General features: G+C 39.2%; 1 long non-coding RNA gene across 1 annotated transcript; it reads right to left on the reverse strand.

Moving 5' to 3' along the window:
- Nucleotides 1–3,554: 3,554 nt before the first annotated feature.
- Nucleotides 3,555–4,270, reverse strand: LOC122457039. Its single transcript, XR_006276314.1, has 2 exons — nt 4,141–4,270; nt 3,555–3,954 (listed from the first exon to the last, which is right to left on the reverse strand). It is a non-coding gene; the product is annotated as an uncharacterized LOC122457039 (long non-coding RNA).
- Nucleotides 4,271–7,519: the final 3,249 nt, after the last annotated feature.

The raw sequence follows: 7,519 nt of genomic DNA on the forward strand, positions 1-7,519 counted from the left end.
TGTGCCACTGGCCAACCAAGAGGTAGGAGAGGGGGTGGAAGTACAATTAGCTTCAGCTGGTATTGGAGGGGAAAGTTCACATTGTCTAAAATCTTTGTGTGGAGCAAATGTTACTGGCCCATGAGACACAGTGGGGAAAGAGTGAATAGTTTAACCTCTTCATGGTCACTCCCTGTTTCCATCAGTTTAAGAGGGGAATCAGGGACAGATTTCGTAGTTAGTAAGTGAGGGCCAGTACAGGTGCATCAGACCCAGGCTTCTGGATTGGAAACCTACATGAGTCTGGGGAAAGTTAATCTCCTTATTATAAATATGATGTGTGCTAACAGAGGCACAAAGGACTGATCCTTATGCTGTTCATCACCTTATATCAGAGGGAGGAAGGTGAACTCCATGCCACAGTATTACAAACTACAGTGCACATTCCTCTTATTTCTGAATCATGACAAGAATTATATTATTAACTCCTTTCGTGGATGTCTGGATGGGAATAGAAGGCAGTATAGTGTAGTGGTTAGAGCAAAAAACTGGAAGACAGAACTTCTGATTCTGGTTCCTGGCTCTACAGTGAATGACCTTGATCATGTAACCTCTGTGTTTCTCACTTTCCTCTTCTGTGTTCTGAGGTCTTTTTATGCTGTGAATTATGTCCAAGACAACCTGGAATCCAGGTGTGTTGCCAGTGTGCACAGTGATTGCAGTAGCTTTGATCACTACTTTTCTTGCTCAGATCCCTTCCCTGTCCTCAGTCTGGGAACATTGTCAGATGGGTAGCGTGTCTACTAGTCAGAGCAAGAGACCTAGATTTAATTCACAACTCTGTCACTGCATTTCTTTGTGACCGTGCCTCAGTTTCTCCATATGTGAAATGTGAATAGTAATGTCCATATCTGAAAAACACTTTAAAACCCTCAGAAATATCAACAATAATTAATAATAAAAGTACAAAGTGCTGTCTTGTATATAGATAGAAGACATGACCTGCTAGTTCTTTAATACATACAAAGACTGATCAAGTAAAGGGAATGCACATGGTAACATAGATATGTTGAACAGTTCATCCTTGTGATGATACATCAAATGCCACATATGGAGGTACAGAACATAAGGATCAGAGCAGAGGGTGATTTCAGTGGAGAATTTCCTCTCCTCAATTGGAGGAAGAAGAGTAGAGTGCAAGGAATCCTTTCTCCTTATGTAGTGGGACCATACCTTTTTCAGTAGCTAAAATAATCAGTATTCTGCGAAGCAAGTCTTTCTGCATGGAAAGGGAAATATGAGTCCAGGCATGCAGTAAATGACTGACCTTGGGAGAATGAAGATGATGGAAGCCCTTACCCCTTTTACATGTGGAATTGAGGTGATTCCAATATTTTAATTCCTTTATTTTTCTGTTGTGAAGTGACTTTTCTCCATTGTGTACATAAATAAAAGCCAGGAGGCAGTATGGTCTAGCACAGTGTTTCTTTTCAGGTTATCAACTTTTTATTCAGAGCAAAATGTTCATGACCACGTTACATTTACTATGAGTGTAAAACATATTAATTATAATAATAAACCTATACTATTTGTGCGTGTTTTGAGACTGCTTGACCTTGAAGAATAGGACTGTATGGGGAGCAAGATTTTCTTTACTTTAGATTGAAATTTTTATTACATCTTGCAACTCCTCCTACTTCCCCCTGAGGGTCGCAGCCTATTGGTTGAGAAACTCTAGTCTAGTAATCACTAGTGGATTAAGCATGAGGCTAGGAGCTCCAGCGTTCGCCAAAGATGTGTGTATGGGAAAATCAGATCATTTTAACTGTTCTAACTCAGTTTCCCCATCTGTAAAATGGGACTAACAATATTTTCCCTATTCCAGAGATGTGTTCTGAGGATAAATTTAGTCACGGGTGTGAGGTATTCAGATGCTACCGTGATGAGCGCCACGGAGGAACGTATAAATATCTTTAAGAAGAAAAATGATGTGGCTTTTAAACTTTAACCCAGACCGTGCTCCTTTTGTAGCAAAAAACAATGTTGAAATTGACATTTATATTAATCAGAATCTTGAATGAGGAAACAGTCTCAATTACTATATTTATTTAGCTGCTGCTGAATCAATGAGTTCAGGTCAGGCTGAATTAAGAGCCAGGATTTCACAGACCTGGTTTCAACACTCTGACCATTTCTGGAGCTAACAGTTGTGTCTACTTGCCCCATGTGACCATGGAAGTAGAATACTGGGAGGCCAAGTCATGCTGCCTATTCTCTAGCATATAGTGTAACTGGGAATGACACAGACAAGCAATTTGTAGTTTACAAAATAGCATATCCCGCCAGTCAAAGAGTTAAATTCTACATATAATTTATTAAGTGGTCAATGTAGGAACCAGAAAGGACTCTGTTCTTCCTTCTTAGAAAAATAAATGTTGCGCAGATGGAAGGGTTATTTTGGCGTAATCCTTCCAGGCATCTCTCCCACAGTAAGGAGGGTTCAGCCAGGTCACTGCTTGGATTAGAAGGGTATAAGGCCCAGATCCTCGCTGGTATTTAGGCTCCTAACTTCCATGGAAATCAATGGAAGTTAGGAGCCTAAATACCTTCAAGGATCTGGGTCTAAAATGATATGGTGATGGGTGCTGCATAAGAACATAGACAGATAGAAAGTTATGCTAATAGTTCAGTAGGTGGAGCTCTTCCCTTTAAATCAGTACCAAACTATAAGCCTAGGTCCAGAGGCTATACTGCTTGAATTGCCAGCTTTAAGATGAGACATAAAAAATATCCTTTACAATTGTGCTCATTAAGGATCCCATGGAACTTTTTGTAAGTATAACCCAGAGTGCTGGCCAAATTCCAATATGGGTAATTTCATTCTGCCCCATAAATTCCGCTGTAGTTTCAAAGTTCTGTACTGTTGCTGTTTCATTCCACCACGGAGATGGTAGCATTTCAGTATTAGATAAAGTGATTCCAAGCAGATATATTGTTTGTAAACTACTTTAAGCTTCTTCTGGATGGATGTAATGTGTAGTATAAATATAATATTCTCATAATACAGTATAACTGAGCGCAATGAATAATTCATCTGACAAATTTAGTCTTTTTATCCCACTTGCAGCACATCTGTGAACAGATTAATTCCTGTAAATGTATTTGTTTTTGAATTTATTCAGTGAACTGGATTATTTGCGTGAATACTAGATTTTCAGTATTTTGGGGGTCTTTTAGGGCTGGGCAACATTTGAAAATGTTACTGATATAACTTTTTAGGTTGGGGTGTGATATTTTTATTTAAATTGTTATACTTGTATAACTCTAGGTGGACACAAAGTCATGTATAAAAGTGACTTATACTGGTGGAGTAGTTATTGTCCTGCCTGTACAGGACTAGCTATACTGCTATAAAGTACCTTTATATCAAAATAGCTCTCAATTTGGTAACTCCTCTGAAAGATGATATCTTTAATAGTTCAACATAACAGTATCACATTTGGTCTGAAATCATGTTTTAATGTGGGATCAATTTTGCCCAGAAGCAAGAATGCAGTCCACTGACCCATACTCACTAGCTACATATCTGTTATTGTGGGGATGGTAGCTATTCCAAAAAGCCCTCATGGCTAGGAAATTAATTATAAAAATGTTGCATCCTAGTCTTATTGAAGTCAACAGGAGTTTTGCTATTGGTTTTATTGGGACCAAGACTGGGTAAGCAAAGTAGAAATTGCTGCTGTGTTGGTTTGTGGGTCCCAGTGGTACAACAGAAAGGAATGATCAATATTCACAATAGAACTATGACTCCAGTCCAGCAAGGTGCTCTGCATAGGCAGATTGTTTCACCCATGCAGAATCCCATTGCTTTCGGTGATACTCTGTGCTAGGTTAAGGATTGTCCCTGAGAAAAGCTTCTAAGATTTAGGCTATCAGACTTTGATTAATTTTATAAATGCTAAACAAATTAACAGACTTGCTTATCATTGTGGCACCTTAGAGACTAACAAATTTATTTGAGCATAAGCTTTCGTGAGCTACAGCTCACTTCATCGTAGCTCACGAAAGCTTATGCTCAAATAAATTTGTTAGTCTTTAAGGTGCCACAAGTACTCCTTTTCTTTTTGCGAATACAGACTAACACAGCTGCTACTCTGAAACCTTGCTTATCATTGAAATTTTTATTGAAACACCTATTACACATAACTGCATGAAAGACCAGCAAAATATAACATGTGTAGACCAGGCCACTACAGAACATCCTGGTTAGTGCACAATGCTTCTCTTGAATTATACAAATAAAGTATAACAAAACACACCAGCATCATGATTCACAAAGTAAATCTCAGACTTAATAAAGTGCAATTCTACTCTGAAAAGTGACTATATAAACAGCACTTTCTCACAGAAAAGATCTGTTCTGCTTGCGTATTCAGGATCACATCAGATGTCTTTAATGACTAAAATAAATCTTTATTGCTTTTTACTTCTGTCAGCCCTGTAGAACCAACATAGCTGAGAGAGAGAGAGAGAGAGAGAGAGAGAGAGAGAGAAAGATGCATCCGATGAAGTGAGCTGTAGCTCACGAAAGCTTATGCTCTAATAAATTTGTTAGTCTCTAAGGTGCCACAAGTACTCCTTTTCTTTTTGCGAATACAGACTAACACGGCTGCTACTCTGAAACCAGAGAGAGAAAGAGAGAGAGAGAGGTGAATTCTGTTCTTTCCTGGGCATTATCAGTAGAATTGTTTACTAAAGTTCCAATCGTTAGCCCAGTTAAGGCAGTGGGACTGCCCAGATGTTACTGATTTGGCCTACAGTATCTTTATTACCAATGATGATGTGTGAGCTAGAAAGAACCTAGCTTGACTGTCAAAGTCCAAGGTGAGTCCAAGCTGCCAGTCTGAAAAACATTTTTAATTATAAACAGATCACATTTGATCTGGAAATCACTGAGAAGAAATAAACATGGAACATCGTAGTGCCAATTTCAGTCACTTTTCAGAGCCAGAAGTGTACTTTAAGGTAATGTCCTCACCTTATCACAAAGATTTTTTTTAAATCTAGATGGCTCTGAAGAAACCAATGGTTGCAAACTGGAACTAGCAGCACACAGAGGCTCTAAAGCATACATTAATTCCAGCATTTTTGTGCACATGTGGAGATGCCATGCATTGCTCACCTTGTTCAGAGCACTGAGAATCTCATGTTCTGATAGCATATCTGATCTGGTCAGTATGACAGACCACTGTGTGGAGGGTGCAATTCAACAGTCTTCTCATACTATCTGAATAATAGCTCTTCGAGCCCTGGAACTTTTGATAAGGCACTTAATTCACACACAAAATGGAGAGAGAGAGAGGAGTGTAGAATTCACCAGCATGACATTTATAGTGTTGTTCTAACTTACACACCCAATTTGCTATGCTCACTTCAGAACCAGACTTCTAGGAAAGAAAAATGACATATCTAGATTACATTGGAGCCCTAGTCTCTCCTTACCCCTCCTCCCCTCCAGTCACAGAAATTCTGGCTCAGAAATCAAATGTCTCACAAATCTTATTCCTCATTCCGAAGAAAGGCCCCAATTGAATAAGTATCACAATGACACTGTTCTTAACCTTTAGCCATTAAACCAGTGGCTGGGCCCAGTTTCTGAAGCTGATCTCTCCTTTCATGAAGAATAATGTTGACCTTAGAGTAAGGCAATTATTATATCATTTCCTGCTCCTGATTAACATCAAGTATTTTTCAAAGCCCAATACCCCTGGCAGGGAAACAGAAATAAAGTTATTCACGGCATTTATGTATAAACCCAACCCAGCCTCATCCTGCTCCTCATTTAAACCACTCAGCTGGGACTATGCTGCTGGTGCTAAAATGTAAAATTATTTTAGCATGTGATTTGCAATCTTTCTTATTGTTCTTTGCTTTATACTGTAGTTACAGCAGGAACAATATAGTATTTAAAATGAATCAGACTATTATATACTCCAGATTTTGGAGTATGCTAGTTACTATGTATCAGTGATACATACATACTATGTATCAGCGATAGAAGAACTGTAACAATTTTTTTTTTTCATTTTCATGAGCAGACATTCCCAAGCTTTCGGTTAAAACACAACAGTGGAAGAAAGTGTAACTTTGCATTGAAATGACCTTGTCTTTTGTTATAACACAATGAAGTGTTCAAAACATTTGTGTAGTTTATCACTTTACAGGTCATTCAGTTTGAACAGCAAAACTAAATAGGTCAATTTTGCTTTCTGTTTCTAGTCAATTTCACTTTACGGTTCTAATGCACTAGTGCCTGGCCTATAGGTACTCTAAATCTTAATTTGACATAAATTATGCCATTCAGGGGTCTGAATTAGCTACTCCTCGAGTGACACAACTTATGCCGACTTAAGCGCCGGTGTGGACAGTGCTCTGTCGATGGGAAAGCTTCTCCCACTGACATAACTACCGCTGTTTGTGAGGGCTGGAGTAATTAAGCCCAATGGAAGAGCTCTCTACCGTCCGCTTACAGCAGCTACACTAGAGAGCTTACAGGAGCACAGCTAGACTGCTGCTTTAAGTTCTCTAGTGTAGCCAGAGCCCTACTGTTGTATTTGGGTTCACACCAATGTAGGGACATGTTCAAAACAAAAATTTTTGATTTTTTTTTTAAAAGTCAAGGATATCTGTAACATCAGAGTTTGTAAAACCCATTTTTGTTTCATTTCATTATGCTCAGTTTTGGATATCAAACTATAGCACTTGATGATTCCCCTTAAAATGCATAATAGTATGGCCTGCTTCTCCACTGCCTAGCATCTTTTGTTGCTGTTCATATGCAAAGTGAGTGTAAAACAGCAGCATGGCTGATTGGCAGCACTTTGCACCCACTTTACTCTCAATTTGCACAGTTGTAAATGACAAGGTAAAGGACAGTGGAGGAATCAAGCTCCTAAGGCCTTGTCTTCACTGCTAAAAAAGATGTATTCTTAAACTTCAGGATAACAAATGAATTTTAGCTATCCTTGAGGTAAAAACACTGTGAAGACAAGTTATTTAGGCCTTGTCTACACTGTCACTTACAGCGCTGAAACTTTCTTCGCTCGGGGGGGTAAAAAACACACCCCTGAGCGATGCAAGTTTCAGCACTGTAAAGTGGCAGTGTAGAAAGTGCTACAGCGCTGGGAGCGGGGAGCTATTCCCCTCACAGAGGTGGTTTTATTACAGTGCTGGGAGAGCTCTCTCCCAGTGCTGGAGCCTCAACTACAGACCATATTAAAGCACTGCTGCGGCAGTGCTTTAATGTCGGCTGTGTAGACATACCCTTAGTTTTACTGTGAGGTAGACAAGGGCTGTGTCTACATTTCCACTTTCAGAGTTAAAACTTTAGTCTTTCAGGTGTGTGAAAAAATACACCCCTGAGTGACAAAAGTTTTGGTGCTGAAAAGCAACAGTATAGACAGCACTTTATCGCCAGGAGCTGCACTCTGGGTGATAAAGCTACCACCGCTCATTTGGGATGGGTTGTTTTTTTTTTTAA

Source organism: Dermochelys coriacea, chromosome 18 (genome assembly GCF_009764565.3).
Source record: "Dermochelys coriacea isolate rDerCor1 chromosome 18, rDerCor1.pri.v4, whole genome shotgun sequence".
Taxonomy (NCBI): Eukaryota; Metazoa; Chordata; order Testudines; family Dermochelyidae; genus Dermochelys; species Dermochelys coriacea.